This window comes from Phyllostomus discolor, chromosome 2 (genome assembly GCF_004126475.2).
Source record: "Phyllostomus discolor isolate MPI-MPIP mPhyDis1 chromosome 2, mPhyDis1.pri.v3, whole genome shotgun sequence".
Taxonomy (NCBI): Eukaryota; Metazoa; Chordata; class Mammalia; order Chiroptera; family Phyllostomidae; genus Phyllostomus; species Phyllostomus discolor.
In genome coordinates, this window is record NC_040904.2 from 106,260,101 (window position 1) to 106,285,066 (window position 24,966).

General features: G+C 37.3%; 1 protein-coding gene across 1 annotated transcript in view; it reads left to right on the top strand.

Annotated features, from left to right (window-relative positions):
* The first annotated feature begins 318 nt into the window (after nucleotides 1–318).
* Nucleotides 319–24,966, top strand: part of PAK2 (p21 (RAC1) activated kinase 2) — an 87,085-nt gene continuing 62,437 nt past the window's right edge. The window contains exon 1 of the mRNA XM_028505285.1: nucleotides 319–704. The gene's annotated coding sequence lies outside the window, so the exon portion shown is untranslated. The remainder of the gene's footprint in view (nucleotides 705–24,966) is intronic.

Genomic DNA, 24,966 nt, shown 5'->3' on the forward strand with positions numbered 1-24,966 from the left:
AAAACATGGAGGCCTTAATTTGAAAGGAGGTAGGACTTAATTTAGCAGCATAATATAGAAGAATTTGTAGGTAAAAAGCAACATGGATAATGGATAAATTCCCACAAATGTCCTGGAGCAGATTCTTGTGACAGCAGTCATCTTTCAGCATCTTTGGTTGGTACGGAACTGAGGGAGGCGAAGTTGAATTAGATGAGGAACTGGCTGGCTATTCAATATAAAGCATACCTCACCCCCCCCCCCCCCCGCAAAAAAAAAAGAGAAGGGTTGTTCATATTTCCAACTACAACTCCCAGCGGCCCCCAACAGCGCCCGCCCATTGGGAGGCAGGGTCAATCTCCGCCCCCTGGAGCTCCAGGCTTCAGGCCGGCAGGGGGGGTGTCCTGGCTCCGCCCCTCCTCGCTCTCTGCCTTGGCCCTCCCCCAGGGTTGTGGCCACGCGCTGGGACGGCGGTTGTTCCGCTTCCCCTCCAGCGCGGGCCGTCGCCATTGCCGAACTCTCCCTCCCCTCCCCTCCCGGCGTCCGCTTGCTCGGCCTAGCGGTAGCGGCGGCTGCGCTGCAGCCCGACTTGTCTTCCCGTCCCGCTCCCCTTTCCGTCCCCACCCCACCCCACCCCGCCCCGCGCGCTCGCCCGGGCGGCGCCGCAGCTTGCAGGGAACTCGGACGGAGGCACCTCGCTGGGCGGGGACCTTTCCTCGCCAGGGGTAAGTGTGCACGCTGGCCGGGATGCGAGGCCGTCTCTCTCCTTCCTTCTTCCTTCTCCGCGGCCTGGCAGGCGCTGGCGGCCCGGGGCAGCGGACCTCCTCTTCTCAGGGCCGGGGCCGCCGCCACCTGCGTGCCTGAAGCCGCGGGTCCTGGGGCGGTGGCTCATTGTCTGCTCCCTAGGGCTGTTTTTTTTCTCGGCTTTTGCCCGAAGTGGGAAGCTCGCTGGGCCGGTAAGGGCTAACTCTTCCTGGATCCAGCCCTGCCCTGACCTGTGTCGCGCCGCAGGCTCTGTTCTCTCTTGGTCTTCCTTTCCTCGCGTTTTAGCCTCCTTTTTCTCCCTTTACTTCAGCGTTCGACCAGCCGTCTCGGGTTTTATTCTCGGATTTTTCCTGCCCTACTGAGTCCCAGCCCCTCCTCACTAGCCCCCTCTGTTCATCTCAGTTTTACTGCTTAGGCATATTGTCTCGAGTATTATTTCTAAACTAAAATCTAATCTCTTCCATTTTTCACATTCGTGAAAGTGTATAGTTTTCCGAGTGTTTCAGGGCCTGCCCTTAAGAACGGGACTTGGGGATCTTTTCGTGATTTTTGTCTAATCTTCAGCCAGAAGGTGACTATTTGCTTCTTTAGGTAATTTAGGTGTAGACTGACTTTTAACCATGTTTGGTTTTCTTCAAAACAACACACACCAGAGCGCGCGCACACACACACACAACGTTCCCACAAATTTCTCAGTGGACTTAACCTTTTGACTAATTCTTTAAAGATAAAGTTCATCCAAGAACTGAAGTGTTAAAAGTAATTGCCAATGTCAGTTGCTATAGGGTTGTACTCTTTCTTGTATCTTAATTTAAATGGGAATACTCTGGATTGAGCGTGATTTGTTTCCTCCTTCATAAATAATGCCAACTCCCATTGACATAATTATTTCAGTTCTGCTTTACAAGTGCTCTATAGTTTTCTTTTTTAACCTCTGTAAAAAGACAATCAAAATGGTTAGGCCTAAAATTAGACTACGACGAGCTGTGTTTTGGATCAAGGTTGCGCACGTCACGTTTTTTCCCCTGCTCAGTTCGACTCTTCCGCTCTTATAAGTAGGCAGGATATTGAAATGTACAAGAATTTGCTCTGGGGGGTTTTGTTTTTGTAGGGTTATCCAAAAGAATAACATCAAATGAAGTTAGATTGGGATGAAGGCAGTGAATAATAGAGGCAGTGAATAATGATTTTTAAAGCAGGTTAGAACTTGTCAACTTTTCCAGATGCTCTGTGGCATTTGTAAAACACACTCATACTCACTTTTATATTTTATACATATGTGGAAAATATACATATATAGAAATAAAAAGCTTTGTTTATGGTCTCCTATTTAGGATATTGATTTAAGGCAGTTCTCTCATCCTTGGCTTTTAAATCTGATTTACAGAGAACACTGATTTACATTGTGAAAAAGTGAACCTTAAAATGTTTTTGACCTGTAATATATGTTAAACCCACATTCAGGGTTTGGTGAAAGATATTAACCTAAATTTAGTGAATTTTGTGTTTTCACTAAACACTCCATTGTTACTTAGACTTAGTACTGAGCTTCAAAACTGTCATCATTTGGTACTGTCAGTTGTGCTCACACTAATGAGAAGTCTTGTTGGCATGAGGTGTTAACGTATGGAATGTTGGCGTTCAAAACTTTGTGACGTCAGCTTCTCTCTATAAGCATACTTTTACTAAAGGAAGGGTGCCTGTGTATGGTGTTTCCCTTAGGGCCTTGATTCTTGGTTTACCAGTTATTCAAAGAGAGAGTTCTTCTTCTGGACTTTGTGACATTTAATACCAAATTCATAAAGTTACAGTGAGTTTGTAGTTGGAGTATATCTAGTGAACAAATGAATAGGGGTTCCTATGTTTCTGTGATGTTTGCGATAGGCCCATTTCCAAGTACACATGGTTAACATGGTGTATATTTCTTTTTCAGTTATACTTTTTTAAAGAGAAAACTGAGAACTTGTTCAGGTAGCTAAGGATAAGTTTTCAATGATACTTTTGAAAACAGAGAACTTGTTCAAATAACTAAGGATAAAATAAGTAGGTACTATTAAGTCCTGTGTTTAATCTGTTAATATTGATTATTCTAATAATCAAGCGTAAGGTTTCTTTTGGCTTTCTGGATTTTATACTTTTGATGAACATTTGAAACTGGGCCCTGTTTAAAGCTTCAGCGTTCTGATCAATTTTTCAAAGGCCTACTTCCCGACTAATCAGAGAGAAGGTGGTGTTTTACATCTGAGTTGTCCCTTGTATCTTTCTTGTACCTTGGTAGAAGTAGAAAGAGAAGGAAAAAATAACTCCTGTTATCTTGAAAAAATACTGATTGTTTTCTTCTGTGATCAGAATTGAGTTTTCCTACTTCTTCATTTTAGGATCACTAGCCTAATTAACAGTCAATCTGGACACTCATGCAGGATTTGAGTTTTAGTTTATCATCTCTGAGGTTCATTAGTACTTACATATTCCATTATCTCAGGTGGTTAAGAGCTGGGGACCTGGGTTTAAACCCTGGTTCTTCCTACTTGATCTTGGCCAAGATATACATTCTTTTCAAGGCCTGATTTTTTTTAAAAATCTGTAAAATGGGAAGAGTAATAATGATACAATACAGATTTCATAGGGCTTTTTAGAGCAATGAGATAATGCAGGTGAAGTACTTAGTAAATGCATGCTTAATAAATAAATGTTAGTTAATAAATGTTAGTTAATACTCCATTCTAAAATGAGTTTTATATTTAATTGCTTCTACAGCAAATATCCTACTCCCAAACTTAGATTTAAGACTACTTTCTGAGAAGGCTTGGAATCTCAGGACCAAGTTTCTGAGACCATAACTATTAATTATTTTTTCAGGGAAAAAAATTAGTTTCACCACTGAAATAAAATACAGGGGTTTTTTTTGTTGTTTTTTTTTTTTAAATGTAGGCTACTCGTATTTTTAAAATAGGCATAATTTCTCATAGAAAATCTGGCAAGTAATGAAAATTATTAAGGAACAGGACAAAAATCACTCTATTTTCAGCCCTCAAGGATAACTGTGTTTTTTCCTTTATTTTAAAATTAAAATTGAAAAGAGGAACATGCTTATTGTAAAAGGTTCAAGCAAGTTAGTTATTTAAAGTAAAAAAGTGAACATTATTAGTCTTTCCTCATTTTCTAGACCCATTCCTTAGAGGTACGCACTGTTAATTTTATCTATGCAATTAGAAATAAGTACCATGTGTATTTTTTACCTTACTTTTTAAAATTAAAAATTGGTTAATTTGCATTCTTTTTCATGTCAATACAGATAGTTATAAACTCATCTTTCACCACTCATGGGATATTCCATTGTATTGTTGTACCTTAATTACTCTTGGTCATTTATGTTAGTTTCAGTTTTGAGCAACTAAAACTAAAGCCATAATGAACTTCTTACAACTTCGTGCACATGCATATGTAGGCAAGTATTTCCATTAAAAAAATGTACATTCTTAATACATTCTTAAATGTACATTTCAATTTCAGTAGATGTCAAATTGCCTTCCTAAAAGGCTGTCGAACCCTTGCTACTGTGATTCAGTTGGTTGAGTGCAGACTGGTCCCTAGTTTGGGGTGTGTAGGAGGCAGCTGATTGATGTTTTTTCTTGCACATAAATGTTTGTCTCTTTCTTCCTTCCTCCCCCTCCCTCTATAAAATAATTAAAGGGTTTTTTTAAGGCTATCTATACTTACTGAATTGTAGATGCTCTTTATACATGGTATATATTAATCCTTTGCCTTCTGTTTAAGAACTGTCTCGTTTCCCCTTTATCAAAAAACAGTTCCTGTATATTGTCTTGTACTTTTAATAGTTGTATTTTAACGTTAGTCCTGGACATTTTTTTTGTTCTTGGGTAGGGCAAGTAAGAGAGTCTATTCTTTTTTTCTTAGTCTCACCTGAGGACATGTTTTTTTTTTTTTTTTTTTTAATTTCCCAAGGTTTTCATTTTTTTAAGTATATTTTATTGATTATGCTATTACAGTTGTCCAATATCTATAAAAGTCTCCTATAAAATGTTTATTTATTTATTTAATACATTTTCTTGATTATGCTATTATAGCTGTCCCAGTTTTTCCTTCCTTTTATTCCCCTCAGCCCTGCATTCCCTTCCCTCCAGCATCCCTGCCCCCTTAGTTCATGTCCATGGGTTGTACCTATAGGTTCTTTGGCTTCTCCATGTCCTATACTATTCTTCTTTCCCTGTCTATTTTGTACCTACCAATTACACTTCTTATTCCCTGTACCATTCTTCCCCCACCCCCATTCCCTCCGCTATGATAAACCTCCATGTGATTTCCATTTCTGTGATTCTATTCCTGTTTTAGTTGTTTGCTTAGTTCTTATTTTTGTTTTTTTAGGTTCATTTGATAGTTGGGAATTTGTTGTAATTTTACTGTTCATATTTTTTGTCTTTTTCTTAGATAAGTCCCTTTAACATTTCATATAATAAGGGCTTGGTGATGATGAATTCCTTTAACTTGACCTTATCTGGGAAGCACTTTATCTGCCCTTATATTCTAAATGATAGCTTTGCTGGATAGAGTCATCTTGGCTGTAGGCCCTTGCCTTTCATGACTTTTGAATACTTCTTTCCAGCCCCTTCTTGCCTGCAAGGTTTCTTTTGAGAAATCAGCTGACTGTCTGATGGGAACTCCTTTGCAGGTAACTCTCTCCTTTCCTCTTGCTGCTTATAAGATTCTCTCTTTAACATGTTTTTGTTTCTGAAATTGATGTTAGAGAAGAAGGGAGGGAGAGAGAAAGAAACATCATTGATGGGTTGCCTCCCATACATGCCTGGGGAGGGGAATGGAACCTACAACCTAGGTATGTGCCCTGATTGGAATTGAACACACAACCCTCTGGTGTACTGGAAGGCACTCCAACTGAGACGCAGGGCCAAGGCAGAGAGTTTTAAAAATATAAAATAGTTTGGCTACTAAAATAAATATAGATATAAAATTTTTTTAGGAGTTTGAGGTTGGTGTGAAAATTAGCCGAATTACAAGGATTCGGAAAGTAATATTGTAATGGCTTTACTGTAAGCATCACATCTGAAAAGGAAAAAAAATACTCCTTTTGACCTGTCTCTTGTCACCTACTTAGTTTATCCTCATCCTTCAAATCTCAGTATAGCTTTCTTTGGGAGTCTTGCCTGATTTCCACTATGATTTTGATATTCTTGGCGCGTGCTAGGTATCTCAATTGGTTAGAGCATCTTTCAGATACACCAAGGTTGTGGGTTGGATCTCCTGTCAGGGTACATACTAGTAGCAACCAATAAATGCACGAATAAGTGGAACAACAAGTCAGTGTTTCTTTTTCTTCCTTCCTTTCTCTCTCTCTAAAATCAGCTTTTTAAAACAGATATTCTTAACATGTTGATCTATAACCTTAATTTGTAATGTGCTAAAAACATGAGTTATTTATCTGGAAAAGAATTTCTCAGTTTTTGCCAGTTTAAATTAATCTAAGAGGGAGGTGTAAGAATACTCAGTAGTGTTTGTTAAAACTCATCTGCATGACCCTGGCTGGTGTGGATGAGTACTGGCCTGCAAACTGGAAGGTTGCCAGTTTAATTCCCAGTCAGTGCACATACCTGGGTTGCAGACCAGGTCCCCAGTAGGGGGCATGCAAGATGCAACAACACACTGATGCTTCTCTCCTTTGTCTCTCCCCTCTCTCTAAAAATTAAAAAACAGTTAACCACATACATATATGTACAGGATACTTTTATACTTCTTTATGTAAATGTTAAAAAGGCTCTGGAAAAATAGGTTTTATTTTGCATTTATTTCATAAGAGTAAGGTGTATTTTAAAATGTAATCTTGGCTTTTAGAAATTTCCGCTTTAATTTTAAGATTATTTAGTAATTTACAGACTTGAGGATGAAGCAAAATTGTTATACAATAAACATATAAGCACTAAGAGATGGGCTAAAGTATTTAGACAAAAGTTTCAGTTGCTTCAGAGAGCAAATTATTAGTAAGATATTACATTGGCAGATATAATAGTTAGAAGTATAGCCAGATGTTTGATAAAGTATCTGTTGTAAATTTTTCCTAAACTTTTTTTTTAAATACTCATTTCATTACCTATGGATAACTACTGTTGATATTTTCGTATGTCACCTGCTAGGACTTTTCTTCTGTATATATATATATATATATATATATATGTGTGTGTGTGTGTGTGGATACATAGTTTGCTTTCATAAAATTGGAATCATATTCTGTATAATTTGCTATCTTACTCTTAACATTAAATCTTGAACATTTTTCTTTGTTAAGAATTCTCTTTTAAAATAATTTTTAAATGTTTATGTAACATACTGTTATAAAGCTGTGCCTTAGTTTTATTATTTTCCTATTGCCGAATTATGTAACTTATTTTTTAAAAGGTTTTATTTATTTTTATAGAGAGGGGGGACAGAAGGGGGGACAGAAATATCAATGGGTAGTTGCATCTTGGGGACCTGGTCTGCAACCCAGGCATGTGCCCTGACTGGGAATTGAAGCTGTGACCCTTTGGTTCACAGGTGGGCACACAATCTACTGAGCCACACCAGCCAGGGCATTTTTCCAGTATTTTATATAAACAGTGCTGTGGTGAATATTCCTGATTACAACTTTAGGATATTTTTGAAGAAGTGGAATTACTGGTTGAAAAGGTATGGCATTTAAAAGTCTTAAATTGACCCTTCAGAGAGGTTTGATGTGTACTATCACTAGAAATGTGAATCTGATTTTATTTCAAAAAGTACATAGATGCAATATATATTTGTGTTTACTGTTATCTTTATTATTTTCCTGGACTTCAATAAAATTTTCTTTTCCTTATTGTCTGTGAAAATAACAATAACTTGCCTTCTTTCCAATAGCACTATATTTATTTATTTTTATTTTATTGATTATGCTATTACAGTTGTCCCATTTCCCCCCCTTCATTCCCCTCCACACCTCTCCCACCCACATTCCCCCCTTTAGTTCATGTCCATGTGTCATAAATTCTTTAACTTCCACATTTCCCATACTATTCTTGCCCTCCCCCGTCTAATTTCTACCTACCATTTGTGCTGCTTATTCTCTGTACCTTTTCCCCCTCTCTCCTCCTCCCACTCCCCTGTTGCTAACCCTCCATGTGATCTCCATTTCTGTGGTTCTGCTCCTGTTCTAGTTGTTTGCTTAGCTTTTGGTTTTGCTTTAGGTGTGGTTGCTCATAATTTTGAGTTTGCTGTAATTTTACTATACATGTTTTTTATCTTCTTTTTTCTTAGATAAGTCCCTTTAACATTTCATATAATCAGGGCTTGGTGATGATGTACTCTTTTAACTTCTAACTCCTTGGTTGTCGGACTTCCGTACAGTTCAATTTTCTGTTGGTTCTGGTTTGTTTGTTTGTCTGTTTGTTTTTTCTAAATTGTTGTCCTTAATTTGGTTGTGGGAGGAGGCACAGTGTGTCTACCTATACCTCCATCTTGTCTGGAACTACTTTATTTCTGTTTTATGTCTTTATTACATTGGGCAGAATCTCAAAGACATGGTTAAATAAAATAGATTGTCTTGGAATATCTCTGGTGTTCTTACAGTTAACATCATGAGGACAGCCATTAGTTTTAGAGAGAGATTCTTTATTATTTTTTTCTGTTCCTACGTCACAAAACATAGGAATGACTTCTGAATTTTATCAAAAAAATTTTTTTGTTTTTTTTTTTTAAGATTTTATTTATTTATTTTTAGAGAGGGACGGGAGGGAGAAAGAGAGAGAGAGATAAAAAAAAATGTGCAGTTGCTGGGGGTCATGCCCTGCAACCCAGGCATGTGCCCTGACTGGGAATCGGACCTGCGACACTTTGGTTCGCAGCCCGTGCTCAATCCACTGAGCTACGCCAGCCAGGGAGCTATCAAAATAATTTTTAACACTTATTTAGGAAATGATAAAGTTTTTCTTCTTTTAAGTACTGATAAGGGTATATAATAAATTTGATGGTAATCAAAGGCATATGAGGAATCAAAATCCCACTCATGTTAGTCAATGTACAGAATTTATTGAAAGGATAGAGAATCTCCTAGAAATTTAGTTTAATAAGAGTATACAGGACTTATGCAGTTATTTTTCTATAGTCTTTTGAGAATCTTAGTCATGAGTTTTGATAATTTTTCCAAAGATGGTACATTATTTTAAAATTTTCAATTTTTTTTATATAGATGTATATTATATGTTCTTATTAAAACCTGGTATTTCTATCTTTTATTAGCGATTTCATTATTTTTATTGATTTATATTTTTATAACTAGCTTTGAGATTTATTCTGTTGGTTTCCCTGATTTCCATTCTCTTTATTTTGCTCTTCATGTTTTTCTCATTATTTTTGTTATACCTTTTTTAAAATTCAAATTCTTAGATTTCTTAAAAAAATAATGAAGCCATTTAGTGCTGTTAATTTACCTCTAAGTACAGCTTTGGCTGCATTCTAATTTACAAGAATGATATTCTTATAGTCACCAAACAAGTAATTGGTAGTTCTAGGTTGATTTTCTTGTTGGCTCAAGAGGTGTTTAGGCTGTGATGGTGTGGCTCAGTTGGTTGGTCATTGTCCTGCAAAGTGAAAGTTCGGCAGTTTGATTCCTAGTCAGGTCACATCCCTGGGTTGCGGGTTCCATCCCCAGCTGGGGCACCTGTGAGAGGCAACGGATTGATATTACCCTCTTTTTCTCCCTCCCTTCTCCCTCTCTAAAAAGTAAGTCTTTTTTAAAAAATTAGCTAAACATGTATGCTAGCTGATGTAAATGAATCAATTTAAAGAGTTAAGATTGAGAAAAATGGCAATGAGCACTGAATCTATCTCAATAATGTTTAAATAATTTTTTTGAGAATTTTTATGAGTTTATTTGAACCAAACTGATGACAGTTACTAGGAAGCAAGATCTCAAGTGCTTCTAAATAATTTATGTTAACACTGAATGTAATTACCAGGATGTCTTGAAAGAAGATGAAGTTCAAAGCATGACATGTACCAAAAGTACACTAACAATCTTCTGAGGTCCTGAGCTTCTGAGGTCATAAAGAGGGAAGGGGAAATAAACCTAGGATGGGTTAGTGGGGGAAATAACAAGTCTTTGATATTTGGGTAGTCAAAGTAAAATTTTCTTTTTCTGGTTGACAAATCAGAAAAATTTACTTTTTAAAAATTTAGATACATACTTGAATTCATTTAAACTATAAATTAATGTACTTTAAGACTGATGTATACATTTCCAAATATTTGAGATAAAAGCAAACCAAGTAATTTATAAAACAGAAAACATGAGATAACTGGATAAACAAAATGTAGTATATATGTACAGTGGAATATTATCTAGCCTTAAAAAGAAATGAGGTAAGTAATAACATGCTACAACATGGAAGAACTAGGGGCTGCATTATGAAGGAATAGGGAGTTAGTGTTTAATAGGTATAGATGTTAACTTGGAAAAGATGAAAAAGTCCTGGAGATGGCTGTTGATAATGGTTGTAAAACATGTAAATGTGCTTAATGCCAAAAAACTGTATACTTAAAAATGGTTAAGATGGTAATTTTATGTTATGTATATTTTATATCAGTTAAGTACTGATCAGTCCTTAAAAAACAGTAAGCATTAAATAAAATAACAGAAATACACCCAACAGAATTTATTTTAGCAATGCATACAAATGTTTTAACATTCATTTTGGATTAAAACAAAAATAAACTACACATAATTTAAAAAAGACACAACTAAAACAAAATAACATGGAAGGACAAAGTTGGATAGTAAATAAGTGAATAAAGAAAGTATGGAGAGGAATTTACAATAAGCACAAGTTTAAAAAATTAAACAGGACTAATTTTTATTGATGAAGTGGGATCATAATGAAAATCTTTAGCAGTATAGAACTTACACATGTATCAAATAATGCTGTATGAAACACATAAAAATCATTGAAATCAAGAGAACAAGACATAAACCACAGATGGGGAGAAAATATTTTCAGAAGAAATATCTGATTTTATAAAGATTGGTTACTCAAAATATACAAAGAACTCCTAAAACTTAACAATAAGAAAATGAACAACCCAATGAAAAATGAGCAAAAGATCCAAAGAAATAAGTCACCAAAGATGACATATACTACAGATGGCAAAGAAACGTTCAAAAAGAGGCTTAACATCATACATCAGTGGGGAATTAAAAATTAAAGCAATGAGATACCACTGCACAGTTACTAGAATGGCTGACATTGAAAACGCTTGACAGCATCAAATGGCTGGTAAGGATGTTTAGCAATAGGAACTTACATTCACTGTTGCTGAGAAAGTAAAGTTAACTATTTTGCCCTTTGAAATACAATTTAGCAGTTTCTTATAAAACTAAATATACTCTTACTATACAATCCAGCTATCGTAGTTCTTTGTATTTACTCAAATCAGCTGAAAATGTGTGCCCACACAAAATCTAAACAAAAATATTGACAGCAGCTTAATTGATAACCGCCAAATGTGAAAGCAACCAATATATCCTTTTGGAGGTGAATGGGTAAACACTGTGGTACACTTGGACAATATAATATTATTCAGTGCTAAAAAGGAATGAACCGTCAAGCCATGAAATGATACAGAGGAAACTTAAATGCATATTGCTAAGTGAAAGTCAAGTTGAGAAAGTTACCATATTTTCAGACTATAAGATGCACCCCCCAAATTTTGGGGGGAAAGGGAGTGAGTCTTATAGTTCGAATATAGCTTACCTGACTCACTGTGGCGGGGGGTGGCCTATGTTATTTATGTTACTAAATATTTTACCACATTTTTTGCTTCAAAATTTTTCCCCCTATTTTCCTCCTCTAAAACCTAGATGCATCTTATGGTTCAAAAAATCGGTACGTACTTAGGATTACAAGTATATGACATTCTGGAAAAGGCAAAACTGTGGAGACAGTAAAAGCATCAGTGTTCTCAGGAGTTCTAGTGAAGGGAGAAGGATAAATAGGTTGAGCACAAGGAATATTGGAAAACTGTTATGATAGCATAATGGTGGATACATGCCATTATACATTTATCCACACCTATAGCCTATAAAACACCGAAAGTGAACCCTAATGTAAACTACAGACTTTGGTTGATACTGATGTGTCATTTTTGGTTCATCAGTTGTAACAAACATGTCACACATTGCAGGATGATGATAGGGGAGGGTCAGGAGAAGGGAGCGTCAAGTATGTGGGAACTCTATATTTTTGCTCAAATTTGCTATGAAACTAAAATTCATAAATTTTTTTAAAAAATTAAATCACTGGAAATAAAAGAAACTGATACTTTTATTCAGCCAACACACTGTATACCTACTTGTTCTAAGCTCTGAATAGAATAATAAAACAGTAAGTAAATTAAAAAAAATAACTTCTAGATGGAAGTGCTGTAAAGAAAAACATACATGCATAATCAAAATACAATTAGACTGAAAAAAATGAGAAATATACAGAAGGGCAAGAAGTTAGCGGGTTAGGTTGAGGCCATTTTAGATGGCTGATCAGGAAAGGCCTCTTCAAAACCATTACATATGAAGGGAAGATAGTATTCAGACAGAAGAATCAAAAATTCCTGATTTGAAAACAGGCTTCTTGGAAACAGTGCTACCACTTAGTGCTTGACAGATTAAGAAATTAATCGGGATGAAATCATGCAATTAATAAGAACTTAAATAATCAGATAATTTGAATAAAGTTTAATTAACAGATACATAACACAGTACCCTGCAAACAGAAAATACTCATTTTGAGTTTCCAAAGAACACTTGGGCCAAATTAGATTATGCTTTAAATCATAAAGAAACCCTGAATAAATTTAAAAGATATTTTAAAAGACTGTAGTCACTGACAAAAGGGGAAAAAGTGATTAGAACTGTACTAAACACCTCTTTTAAAAAAGATTTTATTTACTTTTAGAGAGAGGGGAAGGAAGGAAGAAAGAGGGAGAGAGAGAAGCATCAATGGGTTGCCTCTTGCGTGCATCCCAACCTGGGCCCCGGCCTGCAACCCAGACATGTGCCTGAACCAGCTGCCTTTCAGTTTGCAGGACAACGCTCAACCCACCCAGCCATACCAGTCACCAGCCATACCAGTCAAGACTTAGCTAATATATATATTTAAAGATTTTATTTACTTATTTTTAGAGAAAGGAGAAGGGAGGAAGACAGAGAGGGAGAGAACAGAACATTAGTGTGTGGTTGCCTCTCGCACACCCCGCTACGGGGGGGGGGGGGGGGGGGGGGGGGGGGGCTTAGCAACCCAGGCACATGCCCTGACTGGGGATCAAATCAGCAACCCTTTAGTTCCCAGGCTCATGTTCGATCCACTGAGCCACACCAGGCAGGGCAAGGTGAACACTTCTAACATATTTATTACCTCTACCCCTTGATTTTTAAATTGCCTTTTGGAGAAATATAAATTTCACACTGTTGAACTCATTTCTTACTACATTTTATTTTATTATTTGTTTATTTATAATCTTCTATCTTTTTGTTGTTCCCTGCTTCCCAATTCCCTACCTTACAGGCAGTTTTGAAACATTTACTAAGTCTCATGCTTGGTCTTTGTTTCACTTTTCTAGTGTAACGATTGGGTGGAGGCCAAGGGGGGAGAAGAAAAGAAAGGATTACATTTAGATTACAGAGTTTCTTTACAGTTTCCTTTCTATACAGAGGCCTTCCTCTCTTTCCCTGGCAGATTCCTTTTCATCCTTTAAAAGCCTATTCTGATTTCTTTGCCTAATTACCTTCATATATATAGGACCTCTGGGCCCTCTTTTCCATTGTGTTCCACTCACTGATCCCTATCAGCTCATCTCAGTGGCCCTGTGCTCTTGTGTTACTCTTTTCCCACTCATGGGGTGCTGTGCTCAAATGAGAACTAAACCTTAGCATCTTTGATCTCCAGTATGTGACACACTGTAAACACTAAATAAATATTTGAATTAGGAGAAACTTACTAAGTTGTTTTTTTTTTTAATTTCCCTGCTTCTAGTGTGAAAATACAAAACGGTTCCTCTGGGAAGTGGACTTATGGATTGTTTTTTCGTGTATATTTTATTCTGGTTTGAAGTTTTTTTTGTTTTATCTTTTGTGATGCTCATATACTAGCTTTTTTGTGTGTTTTTTTTCATTACCATTTATTCCCCTCCATACCCACTTCTACCTCTTCCTACCTCCTCCCCCCTCATGTACTGCTTTTACTATGAGAATTTAAAAAAAAAAAATGACTTAAAGCCAAATCTCTCAAATTTCTAGGTGTTCCCTATTGCCCAAAATCTATGTCTCTGACCCCATTCAGTAATCTTATTCCCCACTTCTTGCTACCTTATGCCCTCGTATCTCCTTGCTGTCTCATGAGCTAGGTCATACTTACTGTTCCTATTGCGTAGAATCCCATCTTCTGGGTAGGAACATGATCTGTTGTAAATTGAGGAATACTTGTAATAGAGATTTACGAGTGAGAATTTAGACTTTTCATGTCTAAATCCTGAGTATACGGTGGATAAATGAAGCATTTAATTGCTTTAGTTTCTAAAATAGAAACCTTAAATAAAATGGAATAGTTAGTGTATCTTCAAATTTTCCTGGGTCTACCCTTGCCTAAAGATTCCATCACAGATAAACCTTTTTATTGGTTAATTTATTCATTCAACAAATAATTACTCATCTCATAGACACATGGACTAGACACAGTGCTAGGTGCTAGTGATACAATGTCAACAAAATACTCCCTTGATCCATGCTTATGGAGTTTATAATGTAGAAGACATTTAAAAAGCAAATCCAGTATGTTGAATTCTAAGGCAAAAGGGAATAAACTAAATAAACTAATGTGCATGAATGGGAGTGAGGAAGTATGTCAGAGAAGGTTTCCTGAGAAAGTGGTATTTAGACCAAAACTTGAAGTATTAGACAGGTAAAGGTCGTGGACAGAAAGAGTGAGTGATTCAGTCCATGTTCCCCAGGAAAAATCTCTCAGTCCCAGGCAAATGGAATCATTGGTCACTCAACAGAAACCATTCCAGGAAGGTCATGTGTGAAGATCTGCGTTACCCCAAAGAGAACTCCTGCACGCAATGGCAGTCACTCATTTGATCCTAAACTGTGCCCCCTTGTCCCAGGTTACTGCCAATTTGTTTTTGGTCTCTAGTTTGTCTAATTCTGGACATATGAGTGGATTATCTAAGTGGATTCATATAATATGTAGTCTTTTGTGACTGGTTTTCGTTAGCACAGTGTTTTCAAGGTTCATCCATACTGTAGCATGTATGAGTAATTCCTCTTTATGGCCAAATAATATTCCATTGTGTGGATATATCAGAGTTTATTTGTCCATTCATCAGTTAATGGAATTTGGGGGTTGCTTTCTTTTTTGTTTGTTTTTGTTTTGAGGGGTTTTGGAGGAATTTTACAAGTTTATTTGAGCCAAACTGACAACATATGCCGGGGAGCAAGATCTCAAATGCTCTCTTTTATTTTTTGTTATGAATAGTGTTTCTGTGAACATTTGTGTATAGGTTCTTTGTGGACTATTTTCATATCTTTTGGGTTGTGTGCATAGGAGTGGAATTGCTGAGTCATATGATAACTCCATGTTTAACCTTTGAGCAGGTCGTATTCCAAAGCTACTGTACCATTTTGCAGTCCCATCCAACAGTGTATGAGGATTCTGATTTTTTAAAAATATTTTACTTATTTATTTTTAGAGAGGGAGGGGAGGGAGAAATAGAGAGAGAGAAACATCAATGTGCAGTTGCTGGGGGCTGTGGTCTGCAACTCATGCAGACCTGCATGAGCCCTGGCTGGGAATTGAACCTGCGACACTTTGGTTCGCAGCCTGCGCTCCGCCAGCCAGGGGATTCTGATGTCTTCATGTCCTTGCTAAATTTACTTTGTCATTTTGATTTTACAGTCTTTGTCCTAGTAGATGTGAAATAGAGTCTCATTATAGTCCTAATTTGCATTTCCCTGATGGCTAATCATGTTGAATGTCTTTTCATGTGCTTATTGGCTGTTTGTATATATCTGTGGAGAAATGTGTGTGCAGTGCCTTTAGGAAAGCTTTTAGATCAATACCTCAGAAACTTTCTGTAATGGACTATAATCTAATCACTTTTGTAAAATACCTTAAAATGGATGAAAGAAAAACCAGACATACAAAATGCAAGTCCCATCTGTTAGAGTCAACAGCAAATTACTCTGTCAGATCACAGTTTCTAAATCCCTTTTCTCGGTTTTTCTATTTCATTGAGTACTGGTAGTAAGTACTGCACATACCATTCTTTCTGTGGCTCTGCTTTAGATTACTAAAAGGCATTTGAAAATAGTGCAACTTTTTCAATGTTTGAACTTGGGGCAATTTCTTGATTCTTGCATTTTCTGCGCTTTCAGGTATGGCTCCCAATTCTAATTTGCTATTGAGATGATTTCACAGAGGGCTGGTTTTGAGGGTTGATGAAAGCAAGTACTGCTTTATACAGATTTTAAACAAGCTAGTTACATTTTATTGGGATAAGCTGGAGGGGTACCCTTTGAGCAAAAGGTAACAATGCAAATTGGGCTCAGGGCCAATGAGGATGGCCTTTTGAACCTCCTTCAGTTTTCCTCATAGGTAAGCTGAGTGCTGACACTGTGCTTGTTGAAGATGGTCTTCTGCTCGGCTTTTAGAAGCACAGAGTTTACCATAAAGCCCTTACCAACCATGTCACTCCAAAATTCCAACATAATTATCTTATTTGGTTGTAAGTAAATGATTTGTCATTGGCTGTAACATCATTGTTTGGGGTATAATTTCTTACCTCATTGTTCAGAATTAGGCAAAAATAAGCATCATTCATGCTCAGTCCCATTATGACCCTGGAGCCTGAACAGCCTGTGAGTGCAAGCAGTTCCTTATCTCTTACCTTACAAGGTCTTACAAGGTCTGTGAGGTTTAAGCATGCAGGCTGGTCCTGACTTGGAAATCTTATAGTCTAGGGACACTGAGGAATGTATTCTTATGTTATCCTAATTATTTATGCTTTTGGAGGTAAAAACTCTGAAATAAAGTAGGTTATTAGAAAAATGTGTTGTTTATAGTGGTCTTAAACTAATGAAGGTATATAGAGTAGGAATCATTTGAAATGTGTGTTTAAACATTTGTTGGTACCTCTGTGTTAACAACGTTATGTCGATGTCAGAGAAGTATGAAAGGTGTTCCTTGCCTGGCAGGAGTTTGTAATCTTGTAGAAAGAGAAGTAAACTTAGAATTCCTCTGACTAAAGTTTGAAGTATGTGTCATATTAATGGATGGGACCGTATCATTCTGGGTCCAATCAGGAAAGAAACCACAGAGTAATTTGAACAAGGAAAGAATTATTGACTCTAACAGGAGAATGGAATAATTAGGAATTGCCTAGTAGGAAGTGAATATAATTTTAAAGAACATGGGAATGGCAGAAATAGAGGCTTCTGCTATCGCCAGGGCTGAGGTAGAGCACACAGGGAAGAGCCATTCTTCCTCCAGGAATTGAGATCCAGATCTTGTTGGAGAAAGCATGAGTATGGATCAGTTAATGGCAGAGAAGGCATCCTGATGCTGTGTTGGCAGGCCTGTGCTGGACACCTGCTCTCTAGGGTGCCAGGGAAAGCTGTTCACAAAGTTGTGCTACAAAACCTCCTACAAGGAGAGTAGGGAAGCTCCTGTCTACTGGCCACTTTCCCTTGTAGAAGCCTGGGAGGAGGAGCCTGGTGAGCAAGAGCATTGAAACCAGGAAATGAAACCTCTCTTGCAGTGTCTCTCCTGCGCCCTCTACTGATAAAGTTTAACATAATGCCAGCTGGCAAAGGAAAAATACCTTAAAGGTCCTAGATCCATTCTCAGCGTAGGCAAAAAGAATGAATTTGGAATTGAGAAACACTGAATTAAAAACTGGCATGGGAATGATGTTTAGTGTTCTAGGAGCTCAGAGAAGAAGTAGAGATCATATTAGATTATAACAGTTAAGGAAGAAGTGGTGGCCCTGACTGGTGTTGGTCAGTGGGTTGGCCATCATTCTGCAAACTAAAGGGTCACAGGTTCAATTCGTGGTCAGGGCACATGGCCCTGATTGGTCCCTTATTGGGGGTGTGTATGAGGTAACTGATCCGTGTTTCTCTCACACGTCAATGTTTCTCTCCCTCCTTTTCTCCCTTCCTCTCTCTAAAAATAAATAAAATCTTTTTTTAAAATAGGAAGAAGTGGGCCCTTGCTGGTGTAGCTCAGTGGATTGAGTGCAGACTGCGAACCAGAGGGTCGCGGGTTCAATTCCCAGTCAGGACACATGCCTGGGTTGTAGGCCAGGTCCCCAGTGGGGGGCACGCGAGAGGTAACCACACATTGATATTTTTCTCCCCCTCTTTCTCCTTCCCCTCTCTCTAAATATGAATAAATAAAATCTTTTTTGAAAAAGGGAGAAGTGGTATTTTACAGAGCTCTTGTAAGATGAGTAGGTTTCTTTCTAATTGAAGGTGGCTTAATTGTCTTTCCTCACAAAAACAGTACATGCTAATTTTATTAAAATTAGAATATAAGTATTTCTGTCTATCATTTATATTGTAGAAACGAGGGAAAACCACTCAATTTTATTATACATAAAGATGCCACTGTTAATCGCTTGATAAAATATTGTTAGTTTGTGGTTATAGTAGGGAGGGAAAGCTTTTTATGATGATGCTTGCTGCTGGTTTTGTATCTTTGTTTACAGAAAAAATGGTTTTGAGATGTTATAATAATGCTAAATAATAAACTAGCATTTGGAGGAACTTCCTATCTGTAGTGTTTATATGAGATTTATTCACATAACTACTTGGGTGTGTGTGCGTGTGTTCTAACATTGTTGTTTTATTTCAGAGCCCAAGGTGTGGAAGTAGAGGTCCAAAGAGAGGTTAAGGGGCCCCACAGTGTTATTTACATAACTTCTTTAAGTAGCATGTCAAATAGATAATCATTAGACATTATTTTGGAGCTCTTACCATTAGGAAGGGATTTTCTGTTGAAATCACACTGATGGGATGTTGTATCTTAGAAGTCTAGCATGCTTCCCTCTCCTTTGCTCAAAGGTTTTTATATGAATGCTCCTCTCAGGAACAGGGTTATAGCAGACTCCACTAGGGGAAACAAACTACAAGCTGAATTTTGCCCTTGTGGTATAGGGACTAATCTTTCCCCAGATAGCAAAGACTACAGGATCCTCATGAAAGACAAAGACTTTATATAACCTTATCACTGTTTATTGGAGTTTACACTTTAAAAGTTGGACAGTAATTCTGGAGGATGAAAACAAAGTTTTTGGGTGTTAGCCTACAACTGGGTTCATGTAAATGGTTAGGATATATAATGTTAGGCTATTTTTCAGACTAGTATCAAGTTGGTACAGAAGTAAATTGTTTGCTCCCCTGTTTTTGACAAATTTAAGGAAAAACTAAAACTTCAATATAAGTTTAGTTTTAAAACTTTTTAGGTACAGTCTTTGATTTAGAAATAACTGTCCTTCCTGTGTATGAGTAGTTGTATAGAAAGGTTTAGAATAGTGCTATCCAACGTGGTAGCCACTAGTACATGTGACTACAGAGTACTTGAAATCTATAACTGGTGCAACTAAGAAACTGAATTTTATTTTTATTTAATTTCAATTCATTTAAATTTAGGTAGCTGTGTGTGGCTAGCATGGCCACCCTGTGGCCAAACTGTGCACATAATGGATAGCACAGTTTACAGAAGGGTTTGTTCATAAGCAAAATATTGTAAAGAAGACAGACAATTTGAATATAACATTAGGAGCAAATTCTCATTTAGGGTTGGCCTGTCTGCATGATATGGCACTTCCAAAAATACCATAATTTAATATTGGGATATTTTTTCAACATGTCACTAATGTAATTACAAAAATTTGACAAAGATAAATTTCTTTATCTTTGAAAAATGTATATTCCCCAGTGATGTCTGTTTCTGTAACTTTATTTACACATCTAGTCTTAGTTCATTTTAATTCACATCTGTTGAGGACATATGTGTGCCAGGCTCTGTACTAAGTGCTGGGGGGTGCAAAGATTAATAAAGTATAATTGTTGTTATTAGCAGTTTAATCTAGTTGGGATTAAGGGAGAGGTCATGGGGGTAAAGAGAAACTTGTGTTCACTTTTATAAAAAACCTCTAGCTGCAATTTGATACTGTTTAGGAACATTCTTTTAAAAAACTTTTTTCACTTTAAAAAAAACATTTTCCTTAAGTGAAGAGAGGTGTTTTTGTTTTGTTTTGTTTTTTCTTTTTTCCTCTCTGTCTCTACCTATTTTATTTCAAACCCTCCCAGCCCCTGTGAACACCTAAGGCTCTGCCCCTCACCATAACAGGAGCAACCAGACCAAGAAAAAAAAAAGAGAGAGAGAGAGAAATATGTCTCAAAAAGAAGAACAGATCAGTGCCCCAGGACTCAAACTTTTGAGTGACCAAGAGATAGCCAGTCTATCAGATGCACAGTTCAAAACACTGGTGATCAGGAAGCTCACAGAATTGGTTGATTTTCGGCACAAATTAGATGAAAAAATGCAAGTTACCATAAAAGAGATGAAGGAAGATGCATGGAGAACCAATAGTGATGGGAAGGAAACTGGGACTCAAAACAACAGAGTGGACCAGAAGGAAGAAAAAACAACCAAACAGGAAAGAATGGAGAAATACGAAGTAAAAAAAAAACGAGGAGAAGCTTAGGAACCTCCAGGACATCTTGAAACGTTCCAACATCTGAATTATAGGGGTACCAGAAGAGGAAGAGGAAAAGCAACAGATCAAACACGTATTTGAACAAATAATAAAGGAGAACTTCCCCATTCTGGCAAAGGAAATAGATGTCCAGGAAGTCCAGGAAGCTCAGAGAGCCCCAAAGAAGTTGGACCCAAGAAGAAACACACCAAGGCACATCATAATTCCATTAGCCAAGGTAAAAATGAAGGAGAGAATCCTAGAAGCAGCAAGAGATAAAGGGACAGTAACCTACAAAGGAGTTGCTATCAGACTATCAGCTGATTTCTCAAAAGAAACCTTGCAGGCAAGAAGGGGCTGGAAAAAAGTATTCCAAGTCATGAAAGCAAGGACCTACATCCAAGACTGCTCTATCCAGCAAAGCTTTCATTTAGAATGGAAGGGCAGATAAAGTGCTTCTCAGATAAGGTCAAGTGAAAGGAGTTCATCATCACCAAGCCCTTATTTTATGAAATGTTAAAGGGACTTATCTAAGAAAAAGAAGATAAAAAAAAATGTATAGTAAAATTACAGCAAACTCAAAATTATGAGCAACCACACCTAAAGCAAAACCAAAAGAAACTAAGCAAACAACTAGAACAGGAACAGAACCGCAGAAATGGAGATCACATGGAGCGTTAGCAACAGGGGAGTGGGAGGAGGAGAGAGGGGGAAAAGGTACAGAGAATAAGTAGCATAGATTGTAGGTTGAAAATAGACAGGGGGAGGGTGAGCATAGTATGGGAAGTGTAGAAGCTAAAGAACTTATAAGTATGGACATGACTAAATGGGATATGGGTGGGAGAGGGTATACAGGGTGAAGGGGAGTGAAGGGGGAAAAATGGGACAACTGTAATAGCATAATCAATAAAATATATTTTTTAAAAAATCAAAAAAAATAAAAACATTTTCCTTAAGTGAAGAGAGGTGTTTTATTATTATTTTCTTTTTTCCTGTCTGTCTCTGCCTATTTTATTTCAAACCCTCCCATAAATGGAATGCAGACTCTGCATTCTTCCCATCACAGCATACAGGAAGATGTGGCAGCCAGCTACTCTGGATCATTCGGAGTACTTCTGTGAGGTGAAGCCTATTTGCTGTCTGTGACGTACAGAAAGTACCTGGACTATCCTTCCCCCACATTTTATCCATGGAAACTGCTTTATATCATTTATCAAGTCACAGCCACACTCTTTCACAAATCATGTTGAAGTGGTAGAAGTGATCTCTAACTCCTCTGTACTCATGCATTTAACCGATCTTTTTTGATTGCCTCCCATGTGCCAGGCTCTGTTGAACTATGAGAGGAAGTGAGGCATGCCACCTGTGGACTGAGACAGTCAAGAGTCACATACACCCTCAGTCCCTCCTGTTTTGGTGGTGACTCATTAAGACAGTGGAAGTAGCCTCTGGTGGCATGCCTCATCCTTGGCCCAGTAGGTCAGTAGGTTAGAGCATCATCCCCAATAGGCCATGGTTTGGGCTATTGAGAGGGTTTTGCTCCCCTGTCAGGGCACATAGGAGAGGTAACCAATTAATAAGTGAACAACAAATCGATGTTTCTCTTACTTTGTCTCTCTCAAATCAATAAATTAAAAAAAAAAAAAAAGATGGCAGCAGCCCAAATCCCTAAATCTCCTTAAGGAGAATAGCTAGCTAACTTCCTCAAGCTTAGTGTCCACTAAAAATAAAACCTTTGTTGTATTAAATCATTAGAGTTTGGGAACATGTTTTTTACTGAGGCATAGACTATCCTAGTCTAGCTTAACCTTCCCAAGTGACTGTTTTCAGTCATTTGCTATTATGACAAGTGCTATTATGAATATTCTTACTATTTGCACATGTGCAAGAGCTTCTTGGATTTATGCCCAGGATTAAAAGTGCTGAGTTGCAGAATATACAGACAGACAGTTGACTTTACAAGCTAATACCAATCGTTTTCTGATACAGTTGTAGTAGCAATTTACTCTCTTGCTAGCTGTGTATAAGAATCTTTTTGCTCACCCTGGCAGGTGTGGCTCAGTGGATTGAGTGCCAGCCTGCGAACCAGTGGGTTGCCAGTTCAGTTCCCAGTCAGGGCATGTGCCTGGGTTCTAGGCCAGGTTCCCAGTAGGGGATACATGGGAGGCAACCACACATTGCTGTTTTTCTCCCTCTCATTGTTCCCTCCTTTCCCCTGTCTAAAAATAAATAAATAAAATAAAAGAATCTCTTCGTTCTGCATCCTTCCTAACACTTGATTTTGATTAGCCTTCTTAATTTTTGCCCATACAGAAGGTGTAAATGGTATCTGTTGATGAACTTAATTTACATTTTCACTTTTTCTTATGAGATTGGCCATATTATATATTTATTCACTGTTAGTAATCTATAAAATGAACGTTTATGTCATTTGGTTATTTGTTGGGTTGTGTGTCTTTTACTTATTTCTTTGTAGGAATTCTTTACATATTCTGCATACAGTTTCTGTAATTACCTTTTGTCGCAGATAGCTCCTGGTTCGTGGCTTGTCTTTTCTATGGTGTAGAATGTGGTAACATTTATCAGTCTTTTCCTTAGAGTGCTGTCCCCCTCTGAGCTCAGACACATCACATTGATATTTAAAATTTTATAGAGAAACAGTGATTCACATCTGTTGGACACAATGTGGATTCCTCGCTCTAGGAAGTTCAACAGTTTACATTTGATAATGTCTATCTTTGTGAAACAGTTGGCAGAGAATGAAAGTACAAAAATCAACGTGGCACAGAAAATAAGATTGGGTGGGGTCCAGGGTTTCAGCTGTTGTTCAGTATCTTTGCATTTTTTAGGAATATACATTATTAGAAAGTACTGGCCATCAGGTGAATATTTCCCACTTATAAGTGAGTAAGAAAGAAATACAAGTTTTTTTTTTCAATTTATGTGTATGCTTTTTAAAGTAATTACTAAGTTTTTAGGACATGAATGAATACTAATGAAGTTGTTCAGACCCAGCATTAGCTGGGTCTAATGAAATAAATGAAACTGTTAGGAATTTCTGTTCGCCAGGAGCACTATGAAGTAATTACTGAGAGTAAAGGAAATAAGTCTGGGAATTTCTGTCCTAGGAACTTCGTATTTTTTTAATGATATTAATGGTATTTTCCCCCTCCAATTTCATTTTCTGCTTACTATACAAAAGTACAGCTGAATTTTGTATGTTCCTCTTTATTCTGCCAATTTGCTAAATTTTTACTTATCCTAATAATTTATCATAGTTTTTATTTGTTTGTTTTTGAGAGTATCTGTATTAAAGACTGATTTTGTTTTTGAGAGTATCTGTATTAAGACTGGCGACTGATACAAGCCTGGGCCTCGGGTAAAGAAGCAACAGAAGAGAGCCTCGGTGGGCTGCTTTGGCTCTCCAGGAACTATGTGGGGAAGTGAGTCAAGGCAGGATTGCTGTCACCTCATCAGAGAGTCAGCGAAAAGGGGGCCTTGGAAGACAGGTTCAGGGGGTTAGCCCAGCACTAGCTGCATCCACCCTGGTTGCAATCCTCGTGGGGACCCTCAGAGTTTAGAAGGAAGAAAATTCACTTGAAAAGGAAATTCGAGTGGACACACCCCAAGGAGGGTTTATCATAGTTTTGTTTGCATTTCATGGGCAGTCTTATCATTTACAATTAATGATCCCTGTTTCTTCTAATATAGCAAAATAATGGAGGAAAAAGTAATAATAAATTGAGATTAAAAATTTTCAAGCACCTTTCATATGCTGTATTCTCCCATCCCCACTCACTGTTAACAGTAGTAACTCAGGTATTCCATTTTCTAGGTGATTAAATCAAGGGACTGAAAGACGAGGATTTGGCTTTCCATATACAACTTGATTAATAGTGGTAGTTTATTTGCCTAAGCTGACTAAAATTTTTTATTTACAAAACAATTTGAGTATATGTAATGTTATATATAAACACTTTTTTCTTTTTCTTTTTTTAAAATACATTTTATTGATTATGCTATTACAGTTGTCTCATTCCCTCCACCCTGCATACCCCCTCCCACCTGCATTCCTCCCCTTTATTTCATGTCCACGGGTCATACATATAAGTTCTTTGGCTTCTACATTTCCTATATTATTCTTGCCCTCCCCCTGTCTATTTTGTACCTACCATTTATGCTACTTATTCTCTGTATCTCCTCTCACACACTCCTCTTCCCCCACTGATAACCCTCCATGTGATCTTCATTTTTGTGGTTCTGTTCCTGGTCTAGTTGTTTGATTAGTTGATTTTTGTTTTTGTTTTAGGTGTGGTTGTTAATAACTGAGTTTGTTGTTATTTTACTGTTCATATTTTTTATCTTCTTTTTCTTAGATAAATCCCTTTAACATTTCATATAATAAGGGCTTGGTGTTGATGAACTCCT